The following is a 21,381-nucleotide window of genomic DNA, read 5'->3' on the forward strand; positions in this document are numbered from 1 at the left end:
CCACCTGACCCATCTGCCACAAACAAAGAAAACATATTATTTCGTTTGTACTACATCTGTTCTAATTTGTTCCAAAGCAATAGAATTAGTTCTGTTATACTCTCCAAGTAAATTGACAATCAATAGTGGTGGGGCTAGAACGACTTCATCAACCGTAAAATCATCAGTAATGTAAGAAAGCATTTTAAATCGTTTGTGGTCCATTTCGTCTATTTTGCTCTACACTATCAACGTTTGTTATTTAACCATTTTAGAAAAATTAAGAAAAAATAATTGTGGTGACGCTAGAAAGAGGGCGCTCTGCCCACCCACATCCTTGAAATCAACGGTTTATATATATATATATATATGTATCGGGTGTTGCTAAATAAGTGTTACAACTCTTGGGAGGTGACTCCTGCCACAGAGAAGAAAAAAAAGTTCTCTTCAACTTTTTGCTATCGGACATAGTTTCAGATCTACAAGGTGCCGAAAGCGTGGGAAAATGACTTTCGGACGCCAATAGTTCGGAAACTATCCAACGTAAAAAGGGCGGGTAAAAATTCACTGAGGAAGTCATACCTGCTCTATTGAATTTTGCATGTTTCACAATCCTACCGTGCACGCGCAAGGGATTCCCCAAAGGAACGTAGGGAGTCCCGGATAATCTGCCAAATAAAACTTGGTCTAAATGGATATGAATTGATAGGCTTTCTACCAGGTAAGATTAATTCGTTTGTATTAAGTCGATATCTGGAACAAATACAAAATGGCGAACACCTTCATGTCCGTTCTGTGTGTTTGCATAATCGCCAGGTACGGATGCTGACCAACAGTGATGTTCTGAGTATTAATTGTAGCGAATTTGTACTCAAATGCTCTAGAAAGACATCTGGAGTGTCGGTAGATCATAACAGATGAAGCAGTTTGATTTACATGTGTGGAAACACGTAACGAAAAATGCCCAGAAATGCCCTCATACTCAGTAAACGTGAGTTCAAAGCGTCGGAAATGTAAGGATTAGCGTCAAGAACATGAAAGCCATTGTCAATTCACCAATAATATTCGCTCAAACCGATGCAATACTCCTACTGCACAGTTTTAAACAATTAGAGCATTAAGACGTTTCATACTATTTCTCATGTCGTTTTATTTTCCATTTGTATGGTGTTCCAGCTATAGTGTTAAATGTGCCAAATCGGTTCATTTTTGTCTTTGTCTTGGCATGTGCACTGTGCGTAAGATACGAATTTCTGGAGGTATTTTCCTATATTTGGAGTACGTCATATTTCTCAGAAGATGTGAGACATGACACAAGTTTGTTATTTTCACGCTCAATCAGAATTTGAACCATGCATTAAGAGATTTCTTTTCACATGTGTCGACTGTGGGACAATGTCCCAAACAAAGGGAGACATTGATACAATCATGTTCTAGTTACGTTCTACCAAAAGATGCACCAGATGTAATAGCAGAATGTACAACGTCATTTTCCTAGTTTTCGCACGTGAGACGGTGTCCCAGCAGTGGTGGGACATGTTGACATTTGTTCATTAGCTACATGTTGATATCAACACACACATTGGCCACATTTGAATATCGATCATGCGATCACAGTAGTGCATTCCTTTAGTTTACCCAGTTCCTTACTAAGTCCAATTTGAACTTGGCCTCAGTTGTTGCATCCTTATTGGTATGCAACCATGCAGATCATATTACATCGGTTTGAGGGAATATTACTGGTGAATTGACAATGGTTTTCATGTTCTTGACGCTAATCCTTACATTTCCGACGCTTTGAACTCACGTTTACTGAGTATGAGTGCATTTCTGGGAATTTTTCGTTACGTGTTTCCACACATGTGAATCACCTTGCTTCATCTGTTATGCTTTACCGACACTCCAGATGTCTTTCTAGAGCATTTGAGTACAAATTCGCTACAATTAATGCTCAGAACGTCACTGTTGGTCAGCATCCGTACCTGGCGATTATGCAAACACACACAACGGACATGAAGGTGTCCGCCATTTTGTATTTGTTCCAGATAACGACTTAGTACAAACGAATTATTATTACCTTGTAGAAAGCCTATCAATTCATATCCATTTAGACTAAGTTTCATTTGGCAGATTATCCGGGACTCCCTACGTTCCTTTGGGGAATCCCTTGCGCGTGCACGGTAGGATTGTGAAACATGCAAAATTCAATAGAGCAGGTATGACTTCCTCAGTGAATTTTTACCCGCCCTCTTTACGTTGGATAGTTTCCGAACTATTGGCGCCCGAAAGTCATTTTCTCACGCTTTCGGCACCTTGTAGATCTGAAACTATGTCCGATAGCAGAAAGTTGAAGAGAACTTTTTTTCTTGTCTCAGTGGCAGGAGTCACCTCCCAAGAGTTGTAATACTTATTTTGCAACACCCGATATATATATATATATACATATAGATAGATAGATAGATAAATAAAGACTTAATCGTTTGTTCTAATTTGTTCTAGAGTATCAAAGTTTGTTCTATAACCGTTTCAAAAATAAAGAAAATAATTGTGGTGGGGCCACAAAGACGTCGTCCTGGCCCCCACACACCGGCGCAATTCTGTCTTCAACATTGGGGGCACTGGAAAGACCGTTCCTATAATATATACAGGGTGGGCCATTTTAATTAATCCACGGAAATATCTGAAAAATTATAAAACATACAAGAAATTTTTGAAGTACACTTTATATATTGCTAAGGGGGAAAACCAATTCCACCAAAAGTACCCCTCTCCGCCCCCCCTAAATGGGGCTAACGGGGGGTAACTTTGAAATGTCAAATGGGAACATGGGTTAAGTAATACATCGTTCGAAAGGTCTTGGAAAACTAAGTAACGCTGTACCAAAAGATGTTCCATATTGTGCATCGGTTTCAAAATGGCCACCATAATATGGTTCGGAAACTCCAGTACCCGTAGTGTGAAAACCATGGAAGGTAAATGAATGGAACAAAATTGAAATACGTAAATATCATAGGGCATATCGAACGGTGTGGTCACTGTGATCCCAGTGGCCTCCCTAAATTGGTCCTGGGGGCTAACTTCAAAATTTCAAATAGTAACATGAGTCGAGTGGTACCTCGTTCGATAAATCTTGCAAAATCTAACATATTGCAGGAGAAAACGATTGATGTGAAATGGCAGTGTTCTCAAAAGGCCGCCGAAACATAGTATCCGTGTCACAGAAAAGGTTTAGTACCCGTAGTATGAAAGCGATTGGAGATAAATCAACAAAATAAAAACTGGAGTTGCTAACTGACGTAAGGCACATCGATAGGTGTTGTCGGGGTGACTCCAAGGGCCAACTGAAAGGTATCCGGGGCCAACTTGAAAATTTCAAATAGCAGCTTGAAGCGAGTAACATCACGTTAGATAGACAAATTAATATCAAACAGCTTCTGTAAGAAAATTTTCGACATGAGACACCGTTTTCAAAATGATTGCAAAGACATGGTGACTGTGTCTAAGAAAACGTCTAGTGCCCATAGTATGAATACGGTTAGACATAAATAAAAAAAACGAAAATTAAATAGGAAAACCACGGAGGCGTTCCAAGGCTCGAGAATAATACAACAGAGATAAAAATGTTAGAGTAAAATTGCCATAATGTATAGACAGAAATCCAAGTCCTGCAAAATAATCTCTCCCTGCGCTCTGTATGTGAGTGGGGTGGAAAGTAAAGTGAAAGTTCAAACGAGAACTCTACTTTAATTCGTAAATTAAGGCTAACCTTACAAATAGGTATGGTGTGGTTGAAACATTTGTTTGTAAGGATGACGCTGTAGTGACTAAAAATAGAGAAACTTTTATGCAATGCGTGCTGGTTATTCAGAAAGCATTTCGGGGATATACGTACACACCGTTTCGTTCCTCAAGCTCACAATATGACATGAATGCTAATAGTTAATCAAAATGTAACTGTGGCCATCCGCGTTAACTTAGTGCACCAATTCCCTATGCATGAAGTCTGCCTTCCAAACAGCATTTGGTAGGTCAAGCGTATGCCCGAACCGTTGTCAGGTCGGACATTGAAATTTTGAAGTTAGCCCACAAGACCCCTTCAGGGAGGCCACTGGGATCACAGGGATTACATCATTCGATATGCCCTATGATATTTACGTATTTCAATTTTGTTCCATTCATTTACCTTCCATGGTTTTCATACTACGGGTACTGGAGTTTCCGAACCATATCATGGCGGCCATTTTTAAACTGGTGCACAATATGAAACATCTTTTGGTACAGCGTTACTTAGTTTTCCAAGACCTTTCGAACGAGGTATTACTCGACCCATGTTCCCATTTGACATTTCAAAGTTACCCCCCGTAACCCCCATTTACGGGGGGCGGGGAGGGGTACTTTTGGCGGAATTGGTTTTCCCCCTTAGCAATATATAACGTGTACTTCAAAAATTTCTTCTATGTTTTATCATCTTTCAGATATTTCCGTGGATTAATTAAAATGGCCCACCCTGTATATATATATATATATATATATATATATATATATATATATATATATATATATAACCGATGTTTAAAATACTTAGGAAGTTGAAAAACAATGATGTGTAGAGGATCTAGGGAGTAGAATTGTCTTCAGAGGTGTATTGAGGGGGCTATGGGGCTCAAGATCCCCTGAAATAAATTTGTTAGTTTTTCGCATTTCTCGTACAGCAATAATCTTTTTTACCATTTCTAAGAATGTCATTGATTTTCCATTTTCTTATGCTCTTTGTTCAGAAATAATAGTGTATTTGTCAAATTTCATTCAATGTAAGAACTGAGTCATTTTGCTCTTTCTTTCGTTCTTTCTACTTTTCTGTACCTTTTTCTTGATGTTATTTTCTTTCGTTTCGCCTATGATATTTTATCGGCTTTTGTCAGTTGTGATTCAAGTCGACCGTCATCAGTAACACCAAAACTAAGAGGAGTTGATAAGTGAAACTGGTATTCCACACCAACTTGCCCGGATATCAACATGACGGGACATTAACTATTATAACAAAGAAAGAATTATATCTTTTGGTTATTTTTAAAACAAGGAAATGTTTGAATTAAAGAAAATCAAAACGAGCGAATAATTAGCCCGGGAAATTAGGTAGGCCAAGAGGGTGCATCCTTTTTCTTGTGTGAATAGAATAAAGGGTTAGATTCACTCCAAAATTTTTGTATCATATTATATAGCATTCTCAAACTCAGGAAGGCAATATCCTTCCCTGTGTTGGGCATAGACCCTCGAAAAAAAATCCTAAATACTCCTGTCTTAATATTTGGAGGTAAGCAGATTTGAGGATTATTCTAGGGAAGGAAGATGAAACTCATATTACGGTAGATGAATCTGATTTCTGACGTGAACCTGTTGAAGAGTATATAATATATTAGGCGATGTAGATGAAAATGAAATGAAATCCTTAGTTTTACGTCCCACGTGTATGCTAGTTAGGCTAAAGGAGACTGTGATGATGAGAAATAAATGAAATGGTGGAATGAAGAAAGTGGAAGGAAACGGGAGAACCCCGAGAAAAACCAGGAGTGCGGTGTTTGTCCACCATAAAGTCCACACGGCGTCAGGCAATAAAGAGAAGAACGAAGAAAGAGCAAAATAACAGTTCTTAAATGGAATAAAATTTGACAAATACAGTATTATTTCTGAACAAAGAGCATAAGAAAATGGAAAATCAATGACATTCTTAGAAATGGTAAAAAATATTATTGTTGTACGAGAAATGCGAAAAACTAACAAATTTATTTCAGGGGACCTCGAGCCGCATAGCCCTCTAAATACGCCTCTGAAAACAATTCTACACCTTAGATCCTCTACATCATTGTTTTTCAACTTACTAAATATTTTAAACATGGGTTATATATATATATATATATATATATATATATATATATATATATATATATATATATATATATATTATAGGAACGGTCTTTCCCGTCCCCCAATGTTGAAAAAAGATTTGCGCCGGGGTCGACGTCTTCGTAGCCCCACTACAATAATTTTTCTTTATTTTTGAAACGGTTAAAGAACAAACTTTGATTCTCTAGAACAAATTAGAACAAACGATTAAGTCTTTATATTTATCTATCTATCTATCTATCTATCTGTCTATCTATCTATCTATCTATCTATCTATCTATCTATATATATATATATATATATATATATATATATATATATATATATAATATATATATATAAACCATTGATTTCAAGGTGGGTGGGCAGAGCGTCCTCTTTCTAGCGTCACCACAATTATTTTTCTAAATTCTTCTGAAATGGTTAAATAACAAACGTTGATAGTGTAGAACAAAATAGACGAAATGGACCACAAACACTTTAAAATGCTTTCTTACATTAACTGATGATTTCACGGTTGATGAAGTCGTTCTAGCCCCACCACTATTGATTGTCAATTTACTTGGAGAGTATAACAGAACTAATTCTGTTGCTTTGGAACAAATTAGAACAGGTGTAGTACAAACGAAATAATATGTTTTCTTTGTTTGTGGCAGATGGGTCATGTGGAGGACGACACAAATGCAGGGTTCATCCTTTGGAGTGTTTTCTGTAATGCGGGCGAAGGGCCATATGCATAGTTATTCTGTGGGCTACTTAAGGGGCACGTACGCGACACTTGATAATTTGCGTTGCAGAGTTCTCACACAGGGTCAAACCAGCCCACAACCTACCCGTAAGTCAAGGGAAAGGCTACCGGAGCTTCAAAGCTCCCCTTAGTAGCCCGTACCAGTCTGTTTTGTTATAGAAGATGGATATGCTTGGTCCAAAGGATACATTTTATAATAATTTAGAAGATTGAACAACTGGATGAAATATCTATAAGATATGTAACGTCGAAAATGTTCATTTTTTAGTACATCGATTGAGTACAAGATCTGAAATCCATCTTACTGTCATTCTAGAGTACTGATGAATACTAGGTGAATGTTTAATGGGAGTTGAAGTTGGAATCCTGTATATCTCAGATATAACGGTGCTGGGTTCGAAAAAGACATGTCGCAGATTGGGAAAGCCAGATATAAGACTACAGTTCGAACCTTGGACCTCTCAAATGCGAAAACCACTTCAAGATATTATTCAGTTCCACGGTCGAGTTGGATCACAAGATAAAATTAACGAACTGAAATGCTGACAACATAACAGGAATTTTCTCCCACGGTTTCAGGATCCGGGCGTAATAATAAACTAGGTATTTGCCGCGTGTCCACCATCACTGCCGTGATAAGCTGCGGACAACATGATTAAAACTTTAAGAAAATATATAACACGGGATCCATACGCTAATTTAACCCCAGATGAGCAGAGGAATACAAATAAATGTTTGGTTTGATCCACTTCGGAGATACTATACGTTACTCAAATCCTGGATCAAATTAAGTATTCATTTAGGTAGATATATTTCAGCCACTAAAAAGAAAGGACAAGATTATCAAATACACATATGATTGGATATTTTTGTAAGTAAAATTTGTATTAATATTCACTTTCACTGAACAAATCACATATGACTTTAAAACAACACAATAACATTTTCAAATTATTGATTATGTTTCAGTCAAAACCGAATTGGCCCATAAATGATGCGATCACGGGACGGTACTGTTAACGAGCACGATATTCGTGATCGGCGGATGCGGTGATTCGAACGATGATAAAAGTTCACTGCAGATATTTCACTTCCATTAGGATGCCTGAAAAGTATGGTTTGGTCTATAGTCAGGAACTGCGTATTGTGAATTTTAATTATATTGTCTTGCTGTTTTCATCATTTACTGATATATGAAATTGTTACGATTTCTTAAGTTGCATTTTAACATTAGGATGCTAGAAACCATTTTGGATTCTGTTTAATAATCTAAACACTAGAATCCTTTGCACTTCAATGGTTTACGTGGAGAGTGTCACCCTAATACACCTAACTCAAATGAAAGATGTATACACTCTGACGCGCTTCTTAATGCGTCACATAGTTGCCAGTAAGCAGCGTAGGAACACACTACCAAACTAAAATATAGTTCATAGAAAACACTTAATTTTCTTTTCACAGTGTCACTGATGTTATATAATGAATGATCCATGTGTCAATGGAAACCACATTAAAGACACTGATAATCCCAATAAAACATGAAATTAATGATTATAGGTAAATTTTACGTTATCACGTAAAATCTGTCATCACTGCACGAGTTTATACTGTGTGGGCGTTGAGCATGAGAGAAGCGAAATTCCTCGCCTAATTTGGTCTGACGGGAGGAGGCAGGACTCTCTGGAAAAGTGAGGTACCTTTTGGGTGACAAAATTCTTGAGCTTCGTTCTCCTCCAAATGCTACCTGGTTGCGTTTTACTTCTAAAATTTGACGTTGGAAAATACGAGGGTTGATTTAAAAGTTCATGACTCTCCATATTGTTACAAGTGTTATGGTTATTTTCTATATATAGGCTATAATATATTAATATTTACAATATTGTGAGTCCAGAAACTTACGTTCAATGTTAAACCAGTATTACTGTTTATCAATTAAAATAAGTTTGGTATCATATTGTTTCTAATTTTTCCCTGGATTAGGCAGTTAAGTATGTGTAAACTTTAAGGAGTAGATATGTTTGTAAAAGTGAATAAAGTAACAAGTCGGATATAAAATATATCAATTAAGAGGTAAATCTATGCCTATAGAAAATATCAAAGGTAAAAAAAAAAGAAATATCACTTGTAAAATCTGAAATCGAGCTAAATTAATTTAGGTAGAAATGGGAGCGCAGATTAAAAGTACGAGACCAATTTTGAAAATGATAATTCACAAAGGAGGAGTAACGTTTAGACGTAAATTGTGAGCGTGTGTCCTCTCTCACTCCCATTCCATTCGTTTAATTTCCCGTTCAGTTTCATCTGGAGTGGAATAAGGCTCTCTGCAAAATACGTTGACGCAAACCTTATGTTATGGTTCTATCATTTTCAACGTGATGGCAACACTGTGCAGTAGTGATTTACATTACATGCTCAGAAGAAAATGAGCTGTGATACTTTAAACCTGGGGCTGTAATAATTTAAAAAAAAAGTAGTTCGACGATATTTAATGTCATCGATGTTCATTTCTATTATTTTTGATATTTTAATTGTTCTATTTTTAAGGGCAAGTAGGTATAAAACTCCATAATACACATATTAACTATGATCGAATATCATCCAACAATATTGTAATACTACGCACTATTATGAACAAACGTAGGAAAATGAACATTATGGTTGATGGCGCGAAAGACGGCATTGGGAAGACATCATGAACTCAACGAACGACTAGGCAAACAGAATGCAATAAAAATCTGCAAAGAAATTTTTCATCACTTATAGTGTTGTGGAATTAATATTCTAAAAGTTTTGGAGAGTGAAGATGTAAGTTTCAAGATATAAATGGTTTGTGAAAATTAGTGAACAATTGCCAATTTTATGCAAATTACTTAAAATTACATGGACGCACGTCGTAAGAACCAGTTACATTCACGTTCGTTTAATAAGACAATTTAATCTTCGTAGTAGATTACGTTAATATTCGTTGCAAGATGGTATAAGTTATCTCAAAGAATAAATCCATTTGATGTACAGCGGGGGACACTTCTAAATGGTACAGCCATATGGAGATTTACGGCTAAGGTGTACCATTTAGAAGTGTCCCCCGCTGTACCATCAAATTATCGAATATTTAGTGATTTTACCATAAACTTCGCAATGGGAAGATGAAAGCCGAAGTAACCAGAATGGAACCACGAAATCGTCATCAGTATAAGAAAACGGAATTAGATTCCTTTTCAATGGAATAACACTAAATCTCCCTTAATCGTCTGTTATTAAAGTGTAGTGCAGACAAGTGTTTAGTGAACCAACGTGTGCTAAGTGGTCATATATTACCAACCTCAAAATAAGCCACCTACGACAATATATCATATAATTTAGAATTAACCCCTCGCTCTTTTTTATTTTTTTTCGTATAAAGTGGAATGGGCTAAAAATGAAAAGGAAGGTATTTAAGGAATATCAAAGTAAATGTATCAACGAAATTATATTCATAAATGGTGCACGTAAGTAAATGTGAAGTGTACAATACCTTTTGTTCAAGTAAAATTTATTCTGTGTATTTGTTTGTTTCCAATAATCTTTGCCATGTTTCATACATGAATCACCACAGGAATTCCTGGCAATAGGTACAGGTACTTGAAAGCATAATAGAGAGAGACGTCAAAGATGGTAGGTACGCGAGTAGTAGGCCCCCGCGTTTGCGCGAATGACTCATCCTCACTCTCTTTTATGACCAGGATTTTTGAACTTCGTTCCCTTTTACGGCTAAGATGAATGCTTTGGTACCTCGATTCTGATTGGTTGAGAGAGGTCACGTGACGTTAGGCCCCGCCCACGCGGGAAACTCAAATTTTCCAGGTCACGTGGTATGACGTCATGAGTCACCCGCGGGGAAAATCCCTCACCCGGGATTTTTGAAATTTGTTCCCTTTTACGGGTAAGATGTGTGTTTTGATTGGTTGATAGCTGTCACGTGATCTTAGACCCTACGATATTTGAGATTCGTTCCCTTTTACGGGTAAGATGAGTGTTTATGATTGGCTGATAGAGGTCACGTGATCTTAGGCCCTGGGATTTTTAAAATTCGTTCCCTTTTATGGGTAAGATGAGTCCTTTGGTACCACGATGCTGATTGGTTGATAGAGGTCACGTGATCTTAAGCCCTGTGACTTTTGAAATTCGTTCCCTTTTTATGAGTAAGATGAGTGCTTTGGTACCTCGATTCTGATTGGCCGACAGAGGTCACATGATCTTAGACCCGCCACACGGTGAACAGAATACGTGGGAAAACCCCATCACTCATTTGTTTCCATGTTACGGGTAAGATGATTGCTTTGGTACCACGATGTTGATTGGTTGATAGAAATCGCATAATCTTACACACCCACCCAATTGCTAGACATTCAGAGTGCTATGACGACGATCCACCCTAGACCTGGATTTTTTTTAATGGTTATCCTTTTTGGTACCTTAAAGTTCCCATGGAGGGTTCAACCCCATCCTTAAATAACCCTTTTATGGTATCATGATATTGTACTGAAGTTTACATTAAATATTATCGTTCTCTTTGGCAGATAAGATGATTACCAGTTTTTTTTACCTTGATGGAGATCCTGTCCTTGAATTAGTAGCCTATGTCTCTGGAAGTAACAATGGTGAAAGAGGGGTGTCGCTTGTAGATTTCTTATAACACATTGTTGTGAGTTTAAGCGATTTTTTTTAAACGCTCAGCGTTTTATTGCTCAGTAAGCGCTTCATTAATGGAAACAGTGTTTTCTTACCTAAACTGCTCCGATTCTTTTCGAAACGGTTCCGCAGAGTACAAGAAATTTTAAACTAAAAATTTTTTCGAACTAAAAAAATTTCAAAACTAAAAAATTTTAAACAAAAATTTTCGAACTAAAAATTTTGAAACAAAAAAGTTTCAAACAAAAAATTTTCGAACCCAAAAAAATTTTCGAACTAAAAAAATTGAAACAAAATTTTGTCGAACTAAAACATTTTTAAAAACAAAAGTTTCGAACTAAAGATGTAAAACACATCTAAAAATTTTCAAATCAAACTTTTTATCGAACTAAACTTTTAAAATTTTCGAACTGGAAATTTAAACCAAGTTTAAGAAAAAATCCTAAGAAATGTTTTTTTCAGGAATCGAACTCAGGTCTTTCAAACCAAAGATGTGTATGCTAACCGCTTAAATGAATTCGGTTTTAATCGATCTTGGTGGGTTTCGAACCATGGTCCTTGAAAAGGATACACATATACTTTAAGAAAATAAATCTGACAGTGTAACGCTTCTCAAATCAAACTTTTTATCGAACTAAACTTTTAAAATTTTCGAACTAGAAATTGAAACCAAGTTTTAGAAAAATCCTAAGAAATGTTTCTCCAGGAATCGAACTCAGGTCTTTCAAACCAAAGATGTGTATCCTAACCGCTTAGCTATGAATGAATTCGGATTTAATCATGCTTGGTGGGTTTCGAACCATGGTCCTTGAAAAGGATACACTTATACTTTAAGAAAATAAATCTGACAGTGTAACGCTTCCGTTCGTGGATTAAAATAAAATGCTGATAGACTTCTTTGTGTGACGACATAGAAGCACATATGATTGAAAAAATGCAAACGTCAGCGGATCGCATTACTTTAGTTTTACTACGAACGTGTCAGCATGATTCATGAAAAAAGCAAACATTGACATTCTCGTATGGAATATGATGAAAATGAAATGTCGTCACAGTTACGACAAGTAGTGACATGTAAAAATCATTTGGGATCGGAATTGCGATACTATTGAGAAACGTGAATGACGTCACGATCGATTGTTACACATCGTTTTGGTTCGTGATTCATGACAAAAGCAGCGAGCGTTTTGATTGGTTCGTTATGACATCATTTTATAAATTTCCGCGTTTCTGATTGGCTGACGGTGACGTCGTTTTCGCAGCGACCTAAATAAAAATCTAAATTTCATTTTTCAAATCTTACACCGCTCTCAACTATCGTGTGAGAAGGTCTGTTCTTGAAAAGTGTCTTCATTTAAGAAGCTTTACTGCACCGACTTTTTGTTCATTGAATTTGAGGTAAGTTCAGTGAGATTTTATTTTTCACACAAGATTCGAAAATCATTTTTATTTTATATTTGTGGGCGGATCACGAATACACTGTTTTACTTTTAGTACGAAATATTTAGACTATGAAGAAATTAGTGGAATGGGAAAGTGGGAGTACGAATCAGGATCCCCACACATTAGAAGTAAGCACGATAAATGATATGGTTTAGCGCCCCTTCAGCGAGCACCCGTCGGGAATTGAACCATGGCCAAAGATGTGTGCGCTTAGTTTTGAAAAGAATACATTACAAAATTTCAGAAACTATGCCTAAGAATAATATGGTTCGATACCCTTTGAAACCATTAGCGTCCCCTTCAGCTTAACGTGATATTCGAGCAACCGCCCGGGATTGAACCTGGGCCAGAGGTGTGTACGTCAATCATTTAGCTTAGTTTTGAAAAGAATGTATGATAACGCATGAGTATATTAAATTTCAGAAAAGGCTTGACAACGCTCCGATGTGGGAAAGCAAACCCCACCGAGGATTGAACCAGGACCTTCCACGTTAGAAGCATGTACGCTAACCACTTAGCCACGAGTGCATGAATATGTGGTTAAAAAGATTTACGCTATACAGATTTTGTTTTGACAATTACGTATGTGTAACGTTAATGGTTGGTGAATCTCTTCAACTTGCAAACGCATCATTTAAAGGTCGTTGTGAGTGGGAAAAAAAAATGCTTACGCGTACTTTCTAACATCTCAGTACTGTTGAAACATTCATTCATTCATGCATTCTTTTTATCACTATAGAATGGTAGGTCAGTTACATGCTGATGCAATGGTCTCTAGTTTGACAGCAATAAAACACACATTTCAGTAACATAATTATTTTTAAAAAACTTTGATTTCTAGTACATGTGCTTTCATAATGAGATTCTGAACGTCACCGCCAGGAATCAAACTCAGGACCTTTACATGAATTACTTAGTTAATTATTTATCATGAATGTTATGATTTCCTGGGCTAAGCGGTTAGCATACGCGCCTTTGGCATGGGAGACCCGGGTTCGATTCCCGGCGGGGAGCTCATGTGGTTCGGATTCCACGTTAATCAGTAGGTCCACGTCTCATATAGCCTCGCTGCTAAAAGGGACGCTAAACTAAAAAATCAAAAAAATCAACTCAAATTCACGCTGCTCAATTCCTTTTTTCCCATTACATATTTGTTTTACCGTACCTGTTTGTTTGTTTTCATTTTTTAATCATGGTCGAATCGGGTTTTACTGTTCGCAATGAAATCACTCGTCATTATAGACGATTTATGTACGTTTATGTATTATGAGGTGTGCACGTCAACCATTTAGCTTAGTTTTGAAAAGAATGTATGATAACGTGTGAGAATATTAAATTACAGAATAGGCTTGACATGCCCCGACGTGGAAAAGCAAACCCACCGAGGCTTGAACCAGGACCTTCCACGTCCGAACCATGTACGCTAACCGCTTAGTCACAATAATAATAAAAAAAATACGCTATACAGATTTTGTTTCGACAATTACGCATGGGTATCGTTAATGTTTGATGAATCTCTTCAACTTGCAAACGCATCATTTAAAGGTCGTTGTGAGTGGGGGAAAAAAATGCTTACGAGTACTTTCTAACATCTCAGTACTGATGAAACATTCATTCATGCATTCTTTTTATCACTAAAGAATGATAGGTCAGTTACATGCTGATGTAATGGTCTCGAGTTTGACAGCAATAAAACACTCATTTCAGTAACATAATTATTTAAAAAAAACTGATTTCTAGTACATATGCTTTCATAATGAGATTCTGAACGCCACCGCCAGAGAATCAAACTCAGGACCTTTACATGAATTGCTTAGTTAAGAATTTATCATGAATGTTATGATTTCCTGTTTATCAGGTGATTAAGATTTTTCTTTCTTCTTTTCTTTTGTAGTAAATTCACGCTGCTCAACTCCTTTTTTTCCCATTACATATTTGTTTTACCCTACCTGTTTGTTTGTTTTCTCCTTTTATTAACCATGGTCGAATCGGGTTTTACTGTTCGCAATGAAATCACTCGTCATTATAGACGATTTAACATCGAGGGCAGAATGCTCGAAATTCAATTCAACGCACCGCCCGTAGGAACCGATATCATACAGTATGTACATAACAGTTTCCAAGCAATGCTGGACCATTTGTTAGTCAATGTCGACGATGAGGCGATGGTTGGTTTATCAGTAATATCGCCACGCAATACCAATAAACCGTTTTGGGTGAGTTTTCGCCAAGCACGAAACTTGACACTGGAAACAATGTGGGCCTCGTTCGAAAGAGTTTTACAAAGTAACAATGCATTTCTCCTGCACGAGCCATTCACGGTTCATTTCCATCGTGTGGATATACCACGTGGCTACGGCGGCGGTTTGCGGCAAGGAGTACTTCAAAATGAAGAATTGTTACGTTGCAAAAAAGGGATTGTACGTGTAAAAAATCAAGATTCAAGGTGTCTGGCGTACGCCCTTGTTATTGCTATTGGTCTGAAGGCATACAAGAATGTAGATATGCAACGATATTGGCAATATCAACGCCAATCGAAATATGTTGTGGACCAAGAAGTCGATGCGTTATGTGCAAATGCAGGAGTGAATTTGGATCATGGTGCCAGTGTAAATGAAATTCGACAATTCCAGGCATACCTCAAAGAATATAAAATTACAGTGTATACCAGTTTCACAGGCCGTGACATCATGTACGAGGGGCCCAACGACGAAAATCGCACTCCCATAAATTTAATTTGTTTGGCTGGCCATTTTGACATCATCCAATCTTTAACTGCTTGTTTTGCAACCAAGTTCTACTGTGAAGCGTGCCATAAAAAGTATAGTAAACGCAATGAACATGTGAAAAATTGTCCTGTAACATGCTCCAAATGCTTACAGAGACCTCTATGCGACAAGAATCAAACGCCGATATTTTGCAACGACTGCAATCGTCAATTTTACGGCGAAGAATGTTTTAACAATCATCGTAATATTGTATATCATCATGGCGAATCTGTATGTAAAATGGTGAAGCAATGTACTAAATGCTACAGAGTTTATTCTTTTGTACGAAGTGGACAACGCCTTCATGATTGCAATGAGATCTTTTGCAATGTTTGTAAGAAGATTGTTCCGGGATCACATCAATGTTTTATGCTTCCTGATCGACAATGCTTGAAACCAGGTGTTCCTTCACTCATGCACGCAAAGAAAGCCTTGTTGATATTCTATGATATAGAATCTATGCAGGACAAAAATATTGGCGATAATACGTATGTACACATTCCAAATTTATTGGTTGCACAACAAGTATGTTATGCATGTGTTGAAAACAATAATATCCAGCAGTCTTGCAGTACGTGTGGTCAGCGCCAGCATATTTTCCAAGGAGAGGATCCAGTTTATAATTTTCTCCAGTACTTGCGGGAACGTCGTCCCAATATAAATAGGATTTTCTGTGTCGCGCACAACGCTAAGGGATACGATGGACATTTTATCCTAAAGACCATGGTAGAACAATGCCAATGGAGACCCGACGTCATATTAAATGGGACCAAGATACTGAGTTTAACCTTGAATAATCTGACGTTCATTGACTCGTTGAACTTCTTGCCTATGGCATTAAGTAAATTGTCAAAAGCGTTCAATTTACCCGCAACCAAAGGCTACTTCCCGCATTTCTTCAACACCAAGGAGAATCAATCGTATATTGGACCACTTCCAGAAACAAAGTATTATGGTGCAGATGAAATGGCCGTCGAAGACAGAAACAAGTTCATGCAGTGGTACAACGATCATCGTAATGACACGTTTGATTTCCAGAAGGAAATTCTCAAGTATTGTATTCAAGATGTCAATGTACTGCGACAAGCATGCGTTTCGTTTATGACGTCATTTGAAACAGAAACCAAAGTGAATCCCTTCTTGGAGACGATCACGATTGCAAGTGCTTCCAATCTAGTATTCCACCGGAATTTCCTCAAACCCAACACCATTGGAATTCTACCGGCACATGGATATCGATGGAGAAGTACCCAATCGATCGCTGCAATGCAATGGCTGGCCTACATTGAAAAAACCGAAGAAAAACAAATCTTACATGCGGCCCGACAAAAAGAAGTGTTTATTGCGGGATTCCATGTTGATGGCTACTACCAAGATCCTGAGACGTTAGAGGAGCACATCTACGAGCATGCTGGCTGCTTTTATCACGGGTGTAAAGTATGTTTTACTACAGGCCGTAATCAGCCCATCTATGGCAATCCAGAAGACACCATGGAATTCCGTTATGAACGAACGCAACGCAAAAATGCAAGACTGCGTGAATTGGAGTACATTGTACATGAAATGTGGGAGTGCGAATTTAATCAGTTCCTAAAACAAAATCCTGCAATGGCGACGTATCTGAAAAATCACCCGTACATGAACCGCAGACCATTAAATCCAAGAGATAGTTTTTTTGGAGGAAGGACCAATTGCGTGAAATTGTACCACCAAGTCGACGAAAAAGCGGGGGAAGTAATAAAATATTTCGATATTGTCTCGCTTTATCCTTACATAAATAAGTGTGCTAAATACCCTGTAGGCCATCCACGAATTTATCTACAGGGTGATGAAAATATACCACCAATAAATAAAGTCAATGGTCTAATCAAAATGTCGATATTACCAAGTCGCCATCTTTATCATGGTCTCCTGCCTTACCGATGTAACAAGAAACTACTCTTTCCACTGTGTGCTGCGTGTGCCGAAGAAATGAACCCAGACCCTACAGCAACGTGTACACACAACGATCAGGAGCGATGCCTCACTGGGACATGGGTATCATATAAAATACAGAAGGCAGTAGAATTGGGATATCAATCAGTGGAAATTTTTGAAATTTGGGACTATGACATTGAACAATATGATCCCATCACGAAAACAGGTGGCTTGTTCACGGAATATATCAATACATTTTTAAAATCAAAAATGGAAGCGTCTGGCTGGCCTAGTTCCTGTGTGACCGAAGAAGACAAATCAAAATTCATACAAACCGTCCTGGAGCGTGAAGGTATTGCATTGGATCCGTCCAAAATTGAAAATAATCCTGCACGAAGAAGTTTATCTAAGCTTTGTGGGAACTCTCTATGGGGAAAGCTTTGCCAGCGTACAAACTTTAGCCAGACCACAATTATTGATCGGCCGGAAGAAGTTTATGAAAAACTCACTTCCCCCGACATTAAACTCCATCAAATTGTACCCATCAATGATACGATGTTGTATGCGTTTTGGGAGTACAATGAACATGTGCCTGTTCAAAACCGAAACACCAATGTCGTGTTAGGTGCATTTACAACATGTCAGGCACGTCTGGAACTGTACAAGTACCTGGAAATGTTGCAGGAACGTGTTTTATATTTCGACACGGATTCTGTGATATTTACGGAGAAGCCCGGGGAGCCAACCATTGAACCTTCAACGTACTTGGGATGCTTATCGAATGAGATGGAATCTTACGGACCACGAGCATACATCAAGACATTTGTCAGTGGAGGACCAAAAAATTACAGCCTAGAAATATACAATCCGGATACCAACGTCACCAGTTACATATGCAAAATTAGAGGATTTACATTAAATTACAATGCAGGACAACAATTAAATTTCAACACGCTAAAAGAAATGATTACAAATCAATGCCGTGGACAAGTCACCATCACTATCCCCCATAAGATATGCAGGACCAAAGACCATACCATCGTCACACGAAAGGAAGAAAAAATGTACAGTATCCAGTACACAAAACGTCGATTTAAAGAATTCAATTCCTATGATACGGTTCCGTACGGGTACGTTAAAAAACAGAAGATGGAACTGGAAAAAGAAGATGAAGAAGAAAAAACTGTAAACACCCAATAAGGCCGCCATTTCTTTTTTCCTTTTCCTTTTCTTCTTTCCCTTCCTTAACCACAAAGCAGCAACACCAAGAAGAAAATGAAGTACCCACAAGAGTTCATAAACCATCAACACAACCATCAGTGGAAGAAATGCAGTCATCTCGTATCCAAGGAGGAACCTTGACCATAAAGGAGCAACACCTAGAAAAATGCAATACACAGAAGAGTTCATAAACATCCATCGGTGAAAAAAATGCAGTGATCCTGTACCCGAGGAGGAAGATGAGCCTAAGCAGATCCATCATTTACGAGTAAGTTTTATTTCTCTCTTATCAATATTGACTCATTTTTATTGTTTGAGAAAAAAGAAATTCTTAAAGTAATCCATCGTTTCTTCTTTTTCTTTACAGGATACGGCTACAAGATTCGAAGATGATGACGCGTCCAAAATATTCATTAACTAGATCCTGTATTTATTATGTTAATAAATTGTATGAGAAGAGCACATACCTTTCGTTAAATACAACAAGTTGAAAAAAATATGTTTTATTATTTCTTGAAACCCTGAACACTTGTTTTCAAATCATGGTAATCTTGAAAATTTAAGGTGGAAAATATATTCAAGATTTGGTTTACATGATTTTGTTCGAAAAATAATTAAAGAATTTTTAGTGTCCAAAATTTGATTTTTAATTTAGTTCGAAAAATTTTTAATTTGAAAATTTTCAAATGTGGTTTACATCTTTAGTACGAAACTTATTTTTAAAAATTGGTTCGAAATTTTTTTAAAATTTTTAGTTCGAAAAATTTTGATTTGAAAATTTAGTTCGAAAGTTTTTAGTTTAAAATATTTTTCGAAAAATTTTTAATTTTTTAGTTCGAATTTTTTTTTGGGTTCGAAAATTTTTTAAATTCCTTTTAGTTCGAAAATTTTTTGTTTGAAAATTTTTGTTTAAAATTTTTTAGTTCGAAAAAATTTTTAGTTTAAAATTTCTTGCACTCTGCGGAACCGTTTCGAAAAGAATCGGAGCAGTTTAGGTAAAAAAATCTGGCAACGCTGTTTCCATTAATGAAGCGCTTACTGAGCGTTTAAAAAATCGCTTAAACTCACAACAATGTGTTATAAGAAATCTACAAGCGACACCTCTCTTTGACCATTGTTACTTCCAGAGACATAGGCTACTAATTCAAGGACAGGATCTCCATCAAGGTAAAAAAGCTGGTAATCATCTTATCTGTCAAAGAGAATGATAATATTTAAGGTAAACTTCAGTACAATATCATGATACCAAAAAGGGTTATTTAAGGAGGATGTTGAACCCTTCATGGGAACTTTACGCATAACCATAAAAAGGGAACTAAATTCTAAAATCCAGGTCTAGGGTGGATCGTCGTCATAGCACTCTGAATGTCTAGCATTGGGGTGGGTGTGTAAGATTATGCGATTTCTATCAACCAATCAACATGGTGGTACCAAAGCAATCATCTTACCCGTAACATGGAAACAAATGAGTGATGGGGTTTTCCCACGTATTCTGTTCACCGTGTGGCGGGTCTAAGATCATGTGACCTCTGTCGGCCAATCAGAATCGAGGTACCAAAGCACTCATCTTACTCATAAAAAGGGAACGAATTTCAAAAGTCACAGGGCTTAAGATCACGTGACCTCTATCAACCAATCAGCATCGTGGTACCAAAGGACTCATCTTACCCATAAAAGGGAACGAATTTTAAAAATCCCAGGGCCTAAGATCACGTGACCTCTATCAGCCAATCATAAACACTCATCTTACCCGTAAAAGGGAACGAATTTCAAATATCGTAGGGTCTAAGATCACGTGACAGCTATCAACCAATCAAAACACACATCTTACCCGTAAAAGGGAACAAATTTCAAAAATCCCGGGTGAGGGATTTTCCCCGCGGGTGACTCATGACGTCATACCACGTGACCTGGAAAATTTGAGTTTCCCGCGTGGGCGGGGCCTAACGTCACGTGACCTCTCTCAACCAATCAGAATCGAGGTACCAAAGCATTCATCTTAGCCGTAAAAGGGAACGAAGTTCAAAAATCCTGGTCATAAAAGAGAGTGAGGATGAGTCATTCGCGCAAACGCGGGGGCGTACTACTTACGCGCGACCGCAACCTCAACATGAGTTTATTTAACGCTAACAGTAACGTTGGAGGGTGTTGGTGATTAAAATATTAAACAAATTTTTAATAACCTCCCGTTATCTGGAATCTCGGTAGCAGGAGCCCACGCTCCGAAAGCAGTCTATCAAGAGATAGTGAACTCAAATAAGAATAGCAATATTAATACTACAACACCCTTGGGATGTAATCGACAACTCACCATTTAAGCCTTCAATATAAATCCCCACACTGATGTTATTCACGAAGTTGTTAGATGTAGCGTGGATGTAGAGAGATGATGCAGGACTCACAATTTTCAGAATACACTTGCGTAAACTTGTTATTGTAAACTATGTGTATTTATTTATTATATTTGTTTCTATATTACCACATTCTATCACAAAACAGTATTCATATACACAACGGATAATCCTCACCACAAGTGAACAATATTTGGACGTAAACAGTCGCTTCAATGATAACTTGACAACATCCCTAACTTTAATTATTGATACCGTTAAACATAAAACTGAGATTGACAAGTACTCAAATAAATAAGATATATTAAACAAGGAAACATACAAAATACTATATACAACAAAAATAATAATAGTAAATGCAATAAGGTTTCGCTACTAT

This window comes from Thermobia domestica, chromosome 18 (genome assembly GCF_964235325.1).
Source record: "Thermobia domestica chromosome 18, izTheDome1.hap1.1, whole genome shotgun sequence".
In the NCBI taxonomy this organism is placed as follows: domain Eukaryota; kingdom Metazoa; phylum Arthropoda; class Insecta; order Zygentoma; family Lepismatidae; genus Thermobia; species Thermobia domestica.